Below are 19,093 nucleotides of genomic sequence, written 5' to 3' on the forward strand. Positions count from 1 at the left end.
CAGCAATAAACGTAGATACAGGTGTATACTGCGCTGGAGGCACACAACACCCACTAACTCCTGCAGATGGCTCAATTAGAGAACAGCAATAAACGTAGATATACTGCGCTGGAAGCACACAACACCCACTAATTAATGCAGATGGCTGTATTAGAGACCACCAGCAATAAACATAGATACAGGTGTCCACTGCGCTGGAGGCACACAACACCCACTAACTCCTGCAGATGGCTCAATTAGAGAACAGCAATACACGTAGATACAGGTGTATACTGCGCTGGAAGCACACAACACCCACTAACTCCTGCAGATAGCTCTATTAGAGAACGGCAATAAAGGTAGATACAGATGTATACTGCGCTGAAAGCACACAACACCCACTAATTCCTGCAGATGGCTATATAAGAGAACACCAGCAATAAACGTAGATACAGGTGTATACTGCGCTGGAGGCACACAACACCCACTAACTCCTGCAGATGGCTGTATTAGAGAACACCGGCAATAAACGTAGATACAGGTGTATACTGCGCTGGAGGCACACAACACCCACTAACTCCTGCAGATGGCTCTATTAGAGAACAGCAATAAAGGTAGATACAGGTGTATACTGCGCTGGAAGCACACAACACCCACTAACTCCTGCAGATGGCTCTATTAGAGAACAGCAATAAACGTAGATACAGGTGTATACTGCATTGGAAGCACACAACACCCACTAACTCCTGCAGATGGCTTTATTAGAGAACAGCAATAAACGTAGATACAGGTGTATACTGCGCTGGAAGCACACAACACCCACTAATTCCTGCAGATGGCTGTATTGGAGAACACCAGCAATAAACGTAGATACAGGTGTATACGGCGGAAGAACACAAAACCCACTAACTCCTGCAGATGGCTCTATTAGAGAACAGCAATAAAGGTAGATACAGGTGTATACTGCGCTGCAAGCACACAACATCCACTAATTCCTGCAGATGGCTCCATTAGAGAACAGCAATAAACGTAGATACAGGTGTATACTGCTCTGGAAGCACACAACACCCACTAATTCCTGCAGATGGCTCTATTAGAGAACACCAGTAATAAACGTAGATACAGGTGTATACGGCGTTGGAAGCACACAAAACCCACTAACTCCTGCAGATGGCTCTAGTAGAGAACATCAATAAAGGTAGATACAGGTGTATACACCGCTGCAAGCACACAACATCCACTAATTCCTGCAGATGGCTCAATTAGAGAACAGCAATAAACGTAGATACAGGTGTATACTGTGCTGGAAGCACACAACACCCACTAACTCCTGCAGATGGCTCTATTAGAGAACAGCAATCAACGTAGATACAGGTGTATACTGCACTGGAAGCACACAACACCCACTAATTAATGCAGATGGCTGTATTAGAGAACACCAGCAATAAACTTAGATACAGGTGTATACTGCGCTGGAGGCACACAACACCCACTAACTCCTGCAGATGGCTCTATTAGAGAACAGCAATAAACGTAGATACAGGTGTATACTGCGCTGGAAGCACACAACACCCACTAATTCCTGCAGATGGCTGTATTAGAGAACACCGGCAATAAACATAGATACAGGTGTATACTGCGCTGGAGGCACACAACACCCACTAACTCCTGCAGATGGCTCTATTAGAGAACATCAATAAACGTAGATACAGGTGTATACTGCGCTGGAGGCACACAACACCCACTAACTCCTGCAGATGGCTCAATTAGAGAACAGCAATAAAGGGTCGATACAGGTGTATATTGCGCTGTGCTGGAGGCACACAACACCCAATAACTACTGCAGATGCCTTTATTATAGAACATCAGCAATAAAGGGTAGATACAGGTGTATACTGTGCTGTGCTGGAGGCACACAACACCCACTAATTCCTGCAGATGGCTCTATTAGAGAACAGCAATAAATGTAGATACAGGTGTATACTGCGCTGCAAGCACACAACATCCACAAATTCCTGCAGATGGCTCAATTAGAGAACAGCAATAAACGTAGATACAGGTGTATACTGCGCTGCAAGCACACAACATCCACTAATTCCTGCAGATGGCTCAATTAGAGAACAGCAATAAACGTAGATACAGGTGTATACTGCGCTGGAAGCACACAACACCCACTAACTCCTGCAGATGGCTCTATTAGAGAACAGCAATAAACGTAGATACAGGTGTATACTGCGCTGGAAGCACACAACACCCACTAGTTCCTGCAGATGGCTGTATTAGAGAACACCAGCAAAAAACGTAGATACAGGTGTATACGGCGCTGGAAGCACACAAAACCCACTAACTCCTGCAGATGGCTCTATTAGAGAACACCAGTAATAAACGTAGATACAGGTGTATACGGCCCTGGAAGCACACAAAACCCACTAACTCCTGCAGATGGCTCTATTAGAGAACATCAATAAAGGTAGATACAGGTGTATACTGCGCTGCAAGCACACAACATCCACTAATTCCTGCAGATGGCTCAATTAGAGAACAGCAATAAACGTAGATATACTGCGCTGGAAGCACACAACACCCACTAATTAATGCAGATGGCTGTATTAGAGAACACCAGCAATAAACTTAGATACAGGTGTATACTGCGCTGGAGGCACACAACACCCACTAACTCCTGCAGATGGCTCAATTAGAGAACAGCAATAAACGTAGACAAAGGTGTATACTGCGCTGGAGGCACACAACACCCACTAACTCCTGCAGATGGCTCAATTAGAGAACAGCAATAAAGGGTCGATACAGGTGTATATTGCGCTGTGCTGGAGGCTCACAACACCCACTAACTACTGCAGATTCCTTTATTATAGAACATCAGCAATAAAGGGTAGATACAGGTGTATACTGTGCTGTGCTGGAGGCACACAACACCCACTAATTCCTGCAGATGGCTCTATTAGAGAACAGCAATAAATGTAGATACACGTGTATACTGCGCTGCAAGCACACAACATCCACAAATTCCTGCAGATGGCTCAATTAGAGAACAGCAATAAACGTAGATACAGGTGTATACTGCGCTGCAAGCACACAACATCCACTAATTCCTGCAGATGGCTCAATTAGAGAACAGCAATAAACGTAGATACAGGTTTATACTGCGCTGGAAGCACACAACACCCACTAACTCCTGCAGATGGCTCTATTAGAGAACAGCAATAAACGTAGATACAGGTGTATACTGCGCTGGAAGCACACAACACCCACTAGTTCCTGCAGATGGCTGTATTAGAGAACACCGGCAATAAACGTAGATACAGGTGTATACTGCGCTGGAGGCACACAACACCCACTAACTCCGGCAGATGGCTCAATTAGAGAACAGCAATAAACGTAGATATACTGCGCTGGAAGCACACAACACCCACTAATTAATGCAGATGGCTCTATTAGAGAACAGCAATAAATGTAGATACAGGTGTATACTGCGCTGCAAGCACACAACATCCACAAATTCCTGCAGATGGCTCAATTAGAGAACAGCAATAAACGTAGATACAGGTGTATACTGCGCTGCAAGCACACAACATCCACGAATTCCTGCAGATGGCTCAATTAGAGAACAGCAATAAACGTAGATACAGGTGTATACTGCGCTGGAAGCACACAACACCCACTAATTCCTGCAGATGGCTCTATTAGAGAACACCAGTAATAAACGTAGATACAGGTGTATACGGCGCTGGAAGCACACAAAACCCACTAACTCCTGCAGATGGCTCTATTAGAGAACATCAATAAAGGTAGATACAGGTGTATACTGCGCTGCAAGCACACAACATCCACTAATTCCTGCAGATGGCTCAATCAGAGAACAGCAATAAACATAGATACAGGTGTATACTGCGCTGGAAGCACACAACACCCACTAACTCCTGCAGATGGCTCAATTAGAGAACAGCAATAAACGTAGATATACTGCGCTGGAAGCACACAACACCCACTAATTCCTGCAGATGGCTGTATTAGAGAACACCGGCAATAAACATAGATACAGGTGTATACTGCGCTGGAGGCACACAACACCCACTAACTCCTGCAGATGGCTCTATTAGAGAACAGCAATAAACGTCGATACAGGTGTATACTGCGCTGGAGGCACACAACACCCACTAACTCCTGCAGATGGCTCAATTAGAGAACAGCAATAAAGGGTCGATACAGGTGTATATTGCGCTGTGCTGGAGGCACACAACACCCACTAACTACTGCAGATGCCTTTATTATAGAACATCAGCAATAAAGGGTAGATACAGGTGTATACTGTGCTGTGCTGGAAGCACACAACACCCACTAATTAATGCAGATGGCTCTATTAGAGAACAGCAATAAATGTAGATACAGGTGTATACTGCGCTGCAAGCACACAACATCCACAAATTCCTGCAGATGGCTCAATTAGAGAACAGCAATAAATGTAGATACAGGTGTATACTGCGCTGCAAGCACACAACATCCACTAATTCCTGCAGATGGCTCAATTAGAGAACAGCAATAAACGTAGATACAGGTGTATACTGCGCTGGAAGCACACAACACCCACTAATTCCTGCAGATGGCTCTATTAGAGAACACCAGTAATAAACGTAGATACAGGTGTATACGGCGCTGGAAGCACACAAAACCCACTAACTCCTGCAGATGGCTCTATTAGAGAACATCAATAAAGGTAGATACAGGTGTATACTGCGCTGCAAGCACACAACATCCACTAATTCCTGCAGATGGCTCAATTAGAGAACAGCAATAAACGTAGATACAGGTGTATACTGCGCTGGAAGCACACAACACCCACTAACTCCTGCAGATGGCTCAATTAGAGAACAGCAATAAACGTAGATATACTGCGCTGGAAGCACACAACACCCACTAATTAATGCAGATGGCTGTATTAGAGAACACCAGCAATAAACTTAGATACAGGTGTATACTGCACTGGAGGCACACAACACCCACTAACTCCTGCAGATGGCTCAATTAGAGAACAGCAATAAACGTAGATACAGGTGTATACTGCGCTGGAAGCACACAACACCCACTAATTCCTGCAGATGGCTGTATTAGAGAACACCGGCAATAAACATAGATACAGATGTATACTGCGCTGGAGGCACACAACACCCACTAACTCCTGCAGATGGCTCTATTAGAGCACAGCAATAAACGTCGATACAGGTGTATACTGCGCTGGAGGCACACAACACCCACTAACTCCTGCAGATGGCTCAATTAGAGAACAGCAATAAAGGGTCGATACAGGTGTATATTGCGCTGTGCTGGAGGCACACAACACCCACTAACTACTGCAGATGCCTTTATTATAGAACATCAGCAATAAAGGGTAGATACAGGTGTATACTGTGCTGTGCTGGAGGCACACAACACCCAGTAATTCCTGCAGATGGCTCTATTAGAGAACAGCAATAAATGTAGATACAGGTGTATACTGCGCTGCAAGCACACAACATCCACAAATTCCTGCAGATGGCTCAATTAGAGAACAGCAATAAACGTAGATACAGGTGTATACTGCGCTGCAAGCACACAACATCCACTAATTCCTGCAGATGGCTCAATTAGAGAACAGCAATAAACGTAGATATACTGCGCTGGAAGCACACAACACCCACTAATTAATGCAGATGGCTGTATTAGAGAACACCAGCAATAAACTTAGATACAGGTGTATACTGCGCTGGAGGCACACAACACCCACTAACTCCTGCAGATGGCTCAATTAGAGAACAGCAATAAAGGGTCGATACAGATGTATACTGTGCTGAAAGCACACAACACCCACTAATTCCTGCAGATGGCTATATAAGAGAACACCAGCAATAAACGTAGATACAGGTGTATACTGCACTGGAGGCACACAACACCCACTAACTCCTGCAGATGGCTGTATTAGAGAACACCGGCAATAAACGTAGATACAGGTGTATACTGCGCTGGAGGCACACAACACCCACTAACTCCTGCAGATGGCTCGATTAGAGAACAGCAATAAACGTAGATACAGGTGTATACTGCGCTGGAAGCACACAACACCCACTAGTTCCTGCAGATGACTGTATTAGAGAACACCAGCAATAAACGTAGATACAGGTGTATACTGCGCTGGAGGCACACAACACCCACTAACTCCTGCAGATGGCTCAATTAGAGAACAGCAATAAACGTAGATATACTGCGCTGGAAGCACACAACACCCACTAATTAATGCAGATGGCTGTATTAGAGACCACCAGCAATAAACATAGATACAGGTGTACACTGCGCTGGAGGCACACAACACCCACTAACTCCTGCAGATGGCTCAATTAGAGAACAGCAATACACGTAGATACAGGTGTATACTGCGCTGGAAGCACACAACACCCACTAACTCCTGCAGATAGCTCTATTAGAGAACGGCAATAAAGGTAGATACAGATGTATACTGCGCTGAAAGCACACAACACCCACTAATTCCTGCAGATGGCTATATAAGAGAACACCAGCAATAAACGTAGATACAGGTGTATACTGCGCTGGAGGCACACAACACCCACTAACTCCTGCAGATGGCTGTATTAGAGAACACCGGCAATAAACGTAGATACAGGTGTATACTGCGCTGGAGGCACACAACACCCACTAACTCCTGCAGATGGCTCTATTAGAGAACAGCAATAAAGGTAGATACAGGTGTATACTGCGCTGGAAGCACACAACACCCACTAACTCCTGCAGATGGCTCTATTAGAGAACAGCAATAAACGTAGATACAGGTGTATACTGCATTGGAAGCACACAACACCCACTAACTCCTGCAGATGGCTTTATTAGAGAACAGCAATAAACATAGATACAGGTGTATACTGCGCTGGAAGCACACAACACCCACTAATTCCTGCAGATGGCTGTATTGGAGAACACCAGCAATAAGCGTAGATACAGGTGTATACGGCGGAAGCACACAAAACCAACTAACTCCTGCAGATGGCTCTATTAGAGAACAGCAATAAAGGTAGATACAGGTGTATACTGCGCTGCAAGCACACAACATCCACTAATTCCTGCAGATGGCTCCATTAGAGAACAGCAATAAACGTAGATACAGGTGTATACTGCTCTGGAAGCACACAACACCCACTAATTCCTGCAGATGGCTCTATTAGAGAACACCAGTAATAAACGTAGATACAGGTGTATACGGCGCTGGAAGCACACAAAACCCACTAACTCCTGCAGATGGCTCTAGTAGAGAACATCAATAAAGGTAGATACAGGTGTATACACCGCTGCAAGCACACAACATCCACTAATTCCTGCAGATGGCTCAATTAGAGAACAGCAATAAACGTAGATACAGGTGTATACTGTGCTGGAAGCACACAACACCCACTAACTCCTGCAGATGGCTCTATTAGAGAACAGCAATAAACGTAGATACAGGTGTATACTGCACTGGAAGCACACAACACCCACTAATTAATGCAGATGGCTGTATTAGAGAACACCAGCAATAAACTTAGATACAGGTGTATACTGCGCTGGAGGCACACAACACCCACTAACTCCTGCAGATGGCTCTATTAGAGAACAGCAATAAACGTAGATACAGGTGTATACTGCGCTGGAAGCACACAACACCCACTAATTCCTGCAGATGGCTGTATTAGAGAACACCGGCAATAAACATAGATACAGGTGTATACTGCGCTGGAGGCACACAACACCCACTAACTCCTGCAGATGGCTCTATTAGAGAACATCAATAAACGTAGATACAGGTGTATACTGCGCTGGAGGCACACAACACCCACTAACTCCTGCAGATGGCTCAATTAGAGAACAGCAATAAAGGGTCGATACAGGTGTATATTGCGCTGTGCTGGAGGCACACAACACCCAATAACTACTGCAGATGCCTTTATTATAGAACATCAGCAATAAAGGGTAGATACAGGTGTATACTGTGCTGTGCTGGAGGCACACAACACCCACTAATTCCTGCAGATGGCTCAATTAGAGAACAGCAATAAATGTAGATACAGGTGTATACTGCGCTGCAAGCACACAACATCCACAAATTCCTGCAGATGGCTCAATTAGAGAACAGCAATAAACGTAGATACAGGTGTATAGTGCGCTGCAAGCACACAACATCCACTAATTCCTGCAGATGGCTCAATTAGAGAACAGCAATAAACGTAGATACAGGTGTATACTGCGCTGGAAGCACACAGCACCCACTAACTCCTGCAGATGGCTCTATTAGAGAACAGCAATAAACGTAGATACAGGTGTATACTGCGCTGGACGCACACAACACCCACTAGTTCCTGCAGATGGCTGTATTAGAGAACACCAGCAATAAACGTAGATACAGGTGTATACGGCGCTGGAAGCACACAAAACCCACTAACTCCTGCAGATGGCTCTATTAGAGAACACCAGTAATAAACGTAGATACAGGTGTATACGGCGCTGGAAGCACACAAAACCCACTAACTCCTGCAGATGGCTCTATTAGAGAACATCAATAAAGGTAGATACAGGTGTATACTGCGCTGCAAGCACACAACATCCACTAATTCCTGCAGATGGCTCAATTAGAGAACAGCAATAAACGTAGATACAGGTGTATACTGCGCTGGAAGCACACAACACCCACTAACTCCTGCAGATGGCTCAATTAGAGAACAGCAATAAACGTAGATATACTGCGCTGGAAGCACACAACACCCACTAATTAATGCAGATGGCTGTATTAGAGAACACCAGCAATAAACTTAGATACAGGTGTATACTGCACTGGAGGCACACAACACCCACTAACTCCTGCAGATGGCTCAATTAGAGAACAGCAATAAACGTAGATACAGGTGTATACTGCGCTGGAAGCACACAACACCCACTAATTCCTGCAGATGGCTGTATTAGAGAACACCGGCAATAAACATAGATACAGATGTATACTGCGCTGGAGGCACACAACACCCACTAACTCCTGCAGATGGCTCTATTAGAGCACAGCAATAAACGTCGATACAGGTGTATACTGCGCTGGAGGCACACAACACCCACTAACTCCTGCAGATGGCTCAATTAGAGAACAGCAATAAAGGGTCGATACAGGTGTATATTGCGCTGTGCTGGAGGCACACAACACCCACTAACTACTGCAGATGCCTTTATTATAGAACATCAGCAATAAAGGGTAGATACAGGTGTATACTGTGCTGTGCTGGAGGCACACAACACCCAGTAATTCCTGCAGATGGCTCTATTAGAGAACAGCAATAAATGTAGATACAGGTGTATACTGCGCTGCAAGCACACAACATCCACAAATTCCTGCAGATGGCTCAATTAGAGAACAGCAATAAACGTAGATACAGGTGTATACTGCGCTGCAAGCACACAACATCCACTAATTCCTGCAGATGGCTCAATTAGAGAACAGCAATAAACGTAGATATACTGCGCTGGAAGCACACAACACCCACTAATTAATGCAGATGGCTGTATTAGAGAACACCAGCAATAAACTTAGATACAGGTGTATACTGCGCTGGAGGCACACAACACCCACTAACTCCTGCAGATGGCTCAATTAGAGAACAGCAATAAAGGGTCGATACAGATGTATACTGTGCTGAAAGCACACAACACCCACTAATTCCTGCAGATGGCTATATAAGAGAACACCAGCAATAAACGTAGATACAGGTGTATACTGCGCTGGAGGCACACAACACCCACTAACTCCTGCAGATGGCTGTATTAGAGAACACCGGCAATAAACGTAGATACAGGTGTATACTGCGCTGGAGGCACACAACACCCACTAACTCCTGCAGATGGCTCTATTAGAGAACAGCAATAAACGTAGATACAGGTGTATACTGCGCTGGAAGCACACAACACCCACTAGTTCCTGCAGATGACTGTATTAGAGAACACCAGCAATAAACGTAGATACAGGTGTATACTGCGCTGGAGGCACACAACACCCACTAACTCCTGCAGATGGCTCAATTAGAGAACAGCAATAAACGTAGATATACTGCGCTGGAAGCACACAACACCCACTAATTAATGCAGATGGCTGTATTAGAGACCACCAGCAATAAACATAGATACAGGTGTACACTGCGCTGGAGGCACACAACACCCACTAACTCCTGCAGATGGCTCAATTAGAGAACAGCAATACACGTAGATACAGGTGTATACTGCGCTGGAAGCACACAACACCCACTAACTCCTGCAGATAGCTCTATTAGAGAACGGCAATAAAGGTAGATACAGATGTATACTGCGCTGAAAGCACACAACACCCACTAATTCCTGCAGATGGCTATATAAGAGAACACCAGCAATAAACGTAGATACAGGTGTATACTGCGCTGGAGGCACACAACACCCACTAACTCCTGCAGATGGCTGTATTAGAGAACACCGGCAATAAACGTAGATACAGGTGTATACTGCGCTGGAGGCACACAACACCCACTAACTCCTGCAGATGGCTCTATTAGAGAACAGCAATAAAGGTAGATACAGGTGTATACTGCGCTGGAAGCACACAACACCCACTAACTCCTGCAGATGGCTCTATTAGAGAACAGCAATAAACGTAGATACAGGTGTATACTGCATTGGAAGCACACAACACCCACTAACTCCTGCAGATGGCTTTATTAGAGAACAGCAATAAACATAGATACAGGTGTATACTGCGCTGGAAGCACACAACACCCACTAATTCCTGCAGATGGCTGTATTGGAGAACACCAGCAATAAGCGTAGATACAGGTGTATACGGCGGAAGCACACAAAACCCACTAACTCCTGCAGATGGCTCTATTAGAGAACAGCAATAAAGGTAGATACAGGTGTATACTGCGCTGCAAGCACACAACATCCACTAATTCCTGCAGATGGCTCCATTAGAGAACAGCAATAAACGTAGATACAGGTGTATACTGCTCTGGAAGCACACAACACCCACTAATTCCTGCAGATGGCTCTATTAGAGAACACCAGTAATAAACGTAGATACAGGTGTATACGGCGCTGGAAGCACACAAAACCCACTAACTCCTGCAGATGGCTCTAGTAGAGAACATCAATAAAGGTAGATACAGGTGTATACACCGCTGCAAGCACACAACATCCACTAATTCCTGCAGATGGCTCAATTAGAGAACAGCAATAAATGTAGATACAGGTGTATACTGTGCTGGAAGCACACAACACCCACTAACTCCTGCAGATGGCTCTATTAGAGAACAGCAATAAACGTAGATACAGGTGTATACTGCACTGGAAGCACACAACACCCACTAATTAATGCAGATGGCTGTATTAGAGAACACCAGCAATAAACTTAGATACAGGTGTATACTGTGCTGGAGGCACACAACACCCACTAACTCCTGCAGATGGCTCAATTAGAGAACAGCAATAAACGTAGATACAGGTGTATACTGCGCTGGAAGCACACAACACCCACTAATTCCTGCAGATGGCTGTATTAGAGAACACCGGCAATAAACATAGATACAGATGTATACTGCGCTGGAGGCACACAACACCCACTAACTCCTGCAGATGGCTCTATTAGAGCACAGCAATAAACGTCGATACAGGTGTATACTGCGCTGGAGGCACACAACACCCACTAACTCCTGCAGATGGCTCAATTAGAGAACAGCAATAAAGGGTCGATACAGGTGTATATTGCGCTGTGCTGGAGGCACACAACACCCACTAACTACTGCAGATGCCTTTATTATAGAACATCAGCAATAAAGGGTAGATACAGGTGTATACTGTGCTGTGCTGGAGGCACACAACACCCAGTAATTCCTGCAGATGGCTCTATTAGAGAACAGCAATAAATGTAGATACAGGTGTATACTGCGCTGCAAGCACACAACATCCACAAATTCCTGCAGATGGCTCAATTAGAGAACAGCAATAAACGTAGATACAGGTGTATACTGCGCTGCAAGCACACAACATCCACTAATTCCTGCAGATGGCTCAATTAGAGAACAGCAATAAACGTAGATATACTGCGCTGGAAGCACACAACACCCACTAATTAATGCAGATGGCTGTATTAGAGAACACCAGCAATAAACTTAGATACAGGTGTATACTCCGCTGGAGGCACACAACACCAACTAACTCCTGCAGATGGCTCAATTAGAGAACAGCAATAAAGGGTCGATACAGATGTATACTGTGCTGAAAGCACACAACACCCACTAATTCCTGCAGATGGCTATATAAGAGAACACCAGCAATAAACGTAGATACAGGTGTATACTGCGCTGGAGGCACACAACACCCACTAACTCCTGCAGATGGCTGTATTAGAGAACACCGGCAATAAACGTAGATACAGGTGTATACTGCGCTGGAGGCACACAACACCCACTAACTCCTGCAGATGGCTCTATTAGAGAACAGCAATAAACGTAGATACAGGTGTATACTGCGCTGGAAGCACACAACACCCACTAGTTCCTGCAGATGACTGTATTAGAGAACACCAGCAATAAACGTAGATACAGGTGTATACTGCGCTGGAGGCACACAACACCCACTAACTCCTGCAGATGGCTCAATTAGAGAACAGCAATAAACGTAGATATACTGCGCTGGAAGCACACAACACCCACTAATTAATGCAGATGGCTGTATTAGAGACCACCAGCAATAAACATAGATACAGGTGTACACTGCGCTGGAGGCACACAACACCCACTAACTCCTGCAGATGGCTCAATTAGAGAACAGCAATACACGTAGATACAGGTGTATACTGCGCTGGAAGCACACAACACCCACTAACTCCTGCAGATAGCTCTATTAGAGAACGGCAATAAAGGTAGATACAGATGTATACTGCGCTGAAAGCACACAACACCCACTAATTCCTGCAGATGGCTATATAAGAGAACACCAGCAATAAACGTAGATACAGGTGTATACTGCGCTGGAGGCACACAACACCCACTAACTCCTGCAGATGGCTGTATTAGAGAACACCGGCAATAAACGTAGATACAGGTGTATACTGCGCTGGAGGCACACAACACCCACTAACTCCTGCAGATGGCTCTATTAGAGAACAGCAATAAAGGTAGATACAGGTGTATACTGCGCTGGAAGCACACAACACCCACTAACTCCTGCAGATGGCTCTATTAGAGAACAGCAATAAACGTAGATACAGGTGTATACTGCATTGGAAGCACACAACACCCACTAACTCCTGCAGATGGCTTTATTAGAGAACAGCAATAAACATAGATACAGGTGTATACTGCGCTGGAAGCACACAACACCCACTAATTCCTGCAGATGGCTGTATTGGAGAACACCAGCAATAAGCGTAGATACAGGTGTATACGGCGGAAGCACACAAAACCCACTAACTCCTGCAGATGGCTCTATTAGAGAACAGCAATAAAGGTAGATACAGGTGTATACTGCGCTGCAAGCACACAACATCCACTAATTCCTGCAGATGGCTCCATTAGAGAACAGCAATAAACGTAGATACAGGTGTATACTGCTCTGGAAGCACACAACACCCACTAATTCCTGCAGATGGCTCTATTAGAGAACACCAGTAATAAACGTAGATACAGGTGTATACGGCGCTGGAAGCACACAAAACCCACTAACTCCTGCAGATGGCTCTAGTAGAGAACATCAATAAAGGTAGATACAGGTGTATACACCGCTGCAAGCACACAACATCCACTAATTCCTGCAGATGGCTCAATTAGAGAACAGCAATAAACGTAGATACAGGTGTATACTGTGCTGGAAGCACACAACACCCACTAACTCCTGCAGATGGCTCTATTAGAGAAAAGCAATAAACGTAGATACAGGTGTATACTGCACTGGAAGCACACAACACCCACTAATTAATGCAGATGGCTGTATTAGAGAACACCAGCAATAAACTTAGATACAGGTGTATACTGCGCTGGAGGCACACAACACCCACTAACTCCTGCAGATGGCTCTATTAGAGAACAGCAATAAACGTAGATACTCGTGTATACTGCGCTGGAAGCACACAACACCCACTAATTCCTGCAGATGGCTGTATTAGAGAACACCGGCAATAAACATAGATACAGGTGTATACTGCGCTGGAGGCACACAACACCCACTAACTCCTGCAGATGGCTCTATTAGAGAACATCAATAAACGTAGATACAGGTGTATACTGCGCTGGAGGCACACAACACCCACTAACTCCTGCAGATGGCTCAATTAGAGAACAGCAATAAAGGGTCGATACAGGTGTATATTGCGCTGTGCTGGAGGCACACAACACCCAATAACTACTGCAGATGCCTTTATTATAGAACATCAGCAATAAAGGGTAGATACAGGTGTATACTGTGCTGTGCTGGAGGCACACAACACCCACTAATTCCTGCAGATGGCTCAATTAGAGAACAGCAATAAATGTAGATACAGGTGTATACTGCGCTGCAAGCACACAACATCCACAAATTCCTGCAGATGGCTCAATTAGAGAACAGCAATAAACGTAGATACAGGTGTATAGTGCGCTGCAAGCACACAACATCCACTAATTCCTGCAGATGGCTCAATTAGAGAACAGCAATAAACGTAGATACAGGTGTATACTGCGCTGGAAGCACACAGCACCCACTAACTCCTGCAGATGGCTCTATTAGAGAACAGCAATAAACGTAGATACAGGTGTATACTGCGCTGGACGCACACAACACCCACTAGTTCCTGCAGATGGCTGTATTAGAGAACACCAGCAATAAACGTAGATACAGGTGTATACGGCGCTGGAAGCACACAAAACCCACTAACTCCTGCAGATGGCTCTATTAGAGAACACCAGTAATAAACGTAGATACAGGTGTATACGGCACTGGAAGCACACAAAACCCACTAACTCCTGCAGATGGCTCTATTAGAGAACATCAATAAAGGTAGATACAGGTGTATACTGCGCTGCAAGCACACAACATCCACTAATTCCTGCAGATGGCTCAATTAGAGACCAGCAATAAACGTAGATACAGGTGTATACTGCGCTGGAAACACACAACACCCACTAACTCCTGCAGATGGCTCAATTAGAGAACAGCAATAAACGTAGATATACTGCGCTGGAAGCACACAACACCCACTAATTAATGCAGATGGCTGTATTAGAGAACACCAGCAATAAACTTAGATACAGGTGTATACTGCGCTGGAGGCACACAACACCCACTAACTCCTGCAGATGGCTCAATTAGAGAACAGCAATAAATGTAGACACAGGTGTATACTGCGCTGGAAGCACACAACACCCACTAATTCCTGCAGATGGCTGTATTAGAGAACACCGGCAATAAACATAGATACAGGTGTATACTGCGCTGGAGGCACACAACACCCACTAACTCCTGCAGATGGCTCTATTAGAGAACAGCAATAAACGTAGATACAGGTGTATACTGCGCTGGAGGCACACAACACCCACTAACTCCTGCAGATGGCTCAATTAGAGAACAGCAATAAAGGGTCGATACAGGTGTATATTGCGCTGTGCTGGAGGCTCACAATACCCACTAACTACTGCAGATGCCTTTATTATAGAACATCAGCAAGAAAGGGTAGATACAGGTGTATACTGTGCTGTGCTGGAGGCACACAACACCCACTAATTCCTGCAGATGGCTTTATTAGAGAACAGCAATAAATGTAGATACAGGTGTACACTGCGCTGCAAGCACACAACATCCACAAATTCCTGCAGATGGCTCAATTAGAGAACAGCAATAAACGTAGATACAGGTGTATACTGCGCTGCAAGCACACAACATCCACTAATTCCTGCAGATGGCTCAATTAGAGAACAGCAATAAACGTAGATACAGGTGTATACTGCGCTGGAAGCACACAACACCCACTAACTCCTGCAGATGGCTCTATTAGAGAACAGCAATAAACGTAGATACAGGTGTATACTGCGCTGGAGGCACACAACACCCACTAACTCCTGCAGATGGCTCAATTAGAGAACAGCAATAAACGTAGATATACTGCACTGGAAGCACACAACACCCACAAATTAATGCAGATGGCTGTATTAGAGAACACCAGCAATAAACTTAGATACAGGTGTATACTGCGCTGGAGGCACACAACACCCACTAACTCCTGCAGATGGCTCTATTAGAGAACAGCAATAAACGTAGATACAGGTGTATACTGCGCTGGAAGCACACAACACCCACTAATTCCTGCAGATGGCTGTATTAGAGAACACCGGCAATAAACATAGATACAGGTGTATACTGCGCTGGAGGCACACAACACCCACTAACTCCTGCAGATGGCTCTATTAGAGAACATCAATAAACGTAGATACAGGTGTATACTGCGCTGGAGGCACACAACACCCACTAACTCCTGCAGATGGCTCAATTAGAGAACAGCAATAAAGGGTCGATTCAGGTGTATATTGCGCTGTGCTGGAGGTACACAACACCCACTAACTACTGCAGATGCCTTTATTATAGCACATCAGCAATAAAGGGTAGATACAGGTGTATACTGTGCTGTGCTGGAGGCACACAACACCCACTAATTCCTGCAGATGGCTCTATTAGAGAACAGCAATAAACGTAGATACAGGTGTATACTGCGCTGGAGGCACACAACACCCACTAACTCCTGCAGATGGCTCAATTAGAGAACAGCAATAAAGGGTCGATTCAGGTGTATATTGCGCTGTGCTGGAGGTACACAACACCCACTAACTACTGCAGATGCCTTTATTATAGCACATCAGCAATAAAGGGTAGATACAGGTGTATACTGTGCTGTGCTGGAGGCACACAACACCCACTAATTCCTGCAGATGGCTCTATTAGAGAACAGCAATAAATGTAGATACAGGCGTATACTGCGCTGCAAGCACACAACATCCACAAATTCCTGCAGATGGCTCAATTAGAGAACAGCAATAAACGTAGATACAGGTGTATATTGCGCTGCAAGCACACAACATCCACTAATTCCTGCAGATGGCTCATTTAGAGAACAGCAATAAACGTAGATACAGGTGTATACTGCGCTGGAAGCACACAGCACCCACTAACTCCTGCAGATGGCTCTATTAGAGAACAGCAATAAACGTAGATACAGGTGTATACTGCGCTGGACGCACACAACACCCACTAGTTCCTGCAGATGGCTGTATTAGAGAACACCAGCAATAAACGTAGATACAGGTGTATACGGCGCTGGAAGCACACAAAACCCACTAACTCCTGCAGATGGCTCTATTAGAGAACACCAGTAATAAACGTAGATACAGGTGTATACGGCGCTGGAAGCACACAAAACCCACTAACTCCTGCAGATGGCTCTATTAGAGAACATCAATAAAGGTAGATACAGGTGTATACTGCGCTGCAAGCACACAACATCCACTAATTCCTGCAGATGGCTCAATTAGAGACCAGCAATAAACGTAGATACAGGTGTATACTGCGCTGGAAACACACAACACCCACTAACTCCTGCAGATGGCTCAATTAGAGAACAGCAATTAACGTAGATATACTGCGCTGGAAGCACACAACACCCACTAATTAATGCAGATGGCTGTATTAGAGAACACCAGCAATAAACTTAGATACAGGTGTATACTGCGCTGGAGGCACACAACACCCGCTAACTCCTGCAGATGGCTCAATTAGAGAACAGCAATAAACGTAGACACAGGTGTATACTGCGCTGGAAGCACACAACACCCACTAATTCCTGCAGATGGCTGTATTAGAGAACACCGGCAATAAACATAGATACAGGTGTATACTGCGCTGGAGGCACACAACACCCACTAACTCCTGCAGATGGCTCTATTAGAGAACAGCAATAAACGTAGATACAGGTGTATACTGCGCTGGAGGCACACAACACCCACTAACTCCTGCAGATGGCTCAATTAGAGAACAGCAATAAAGGGTCGATACAGGTGTATATTGCGCTGTGCTGGAGGCTCACAACACCCACTAACTACTGCAGATGCCTTTATTATAGAACATCAGCAAGAAAGGGTAGATACAGGTGTCTACTGTGCTGTGCTGGAGGCACACAACACCCACTAATTCCTGCAGATGGCTCTATTAGAGAACAGCAATAAATGTAGATACAAGTGTGTACTGCGCTGCAAGCACACAACATCCACAAATTCCTGCAGATGGCTCAATTAGAGAACAGCAATAAACGTAGATACAGGTGTATACTGCGCTGCAAGCACACAACATCCACTAATTCCTGCAGATGGCTCAATTAGAGAACAGCAATAAACGTAGATACAGGTGTATACTGCGCTGGAAGCACACAACACCCACTAACTCCTGCAGATGGCTCTATTAGAGAACAGCAATAAACGTAGATACAGGTGTATACTGCGCTGGAGGCACACAACACCCACTAACTCCTGCAGATGGCTCAATTAGAGAACAGCAATAAACGTAGATATACTGCACTGGAAGCACACAACACCCACAAATTAATGCAGATGGCTGTATTAGAGAACACCAGCAATAAACTTAGATACAGGTGTATACTGCGCTGGAGGCACACAACACCCACTAACTCCTGCAGATGGCTCTATTAGAGAACAGCAATAAACGTAGATACAGGTGTATACTGCGCTGGAAGCACACAACACCCACTAATTCCTGCAGATGGCTGTATTAGAGAACACCGGCAATAAACATAGATACAGGTGTATACTGCGCTGGAGGCACACAACACCCACTAACTCCTGCAGATGGCTCTATTAGAGAACATCAATAAACGTAGATACAGGTGTATACTGCGCTGGAGGCACACAACACCCACTAACTCCTGCAGATGGCTCAATTAGAGAACAGCAATAAAGGGTCGATACAGGTGTACATTGCGCTGTGCTGGAGGTACACAACACCCACTAACTACTGCAGATGCCTTTATTATAGAACATCAGCA

This window comes from Lithobates pipiens, unplaced genomic scaffold (assembly GCF_037356315.1).
Source record: "Lithobates pipiens isolate NorthernLeopardFrog02 unplaced genomic scaffold, aLitPip1_a1.2 Scaffold_23, whole genome shotgun sequence".
Taxonomy (NCBI): Eukaryota; Metazoa; Chordata; class Amphibia; order Anura; family Ranidae; genus Lithobates; species Lithobates pipiens.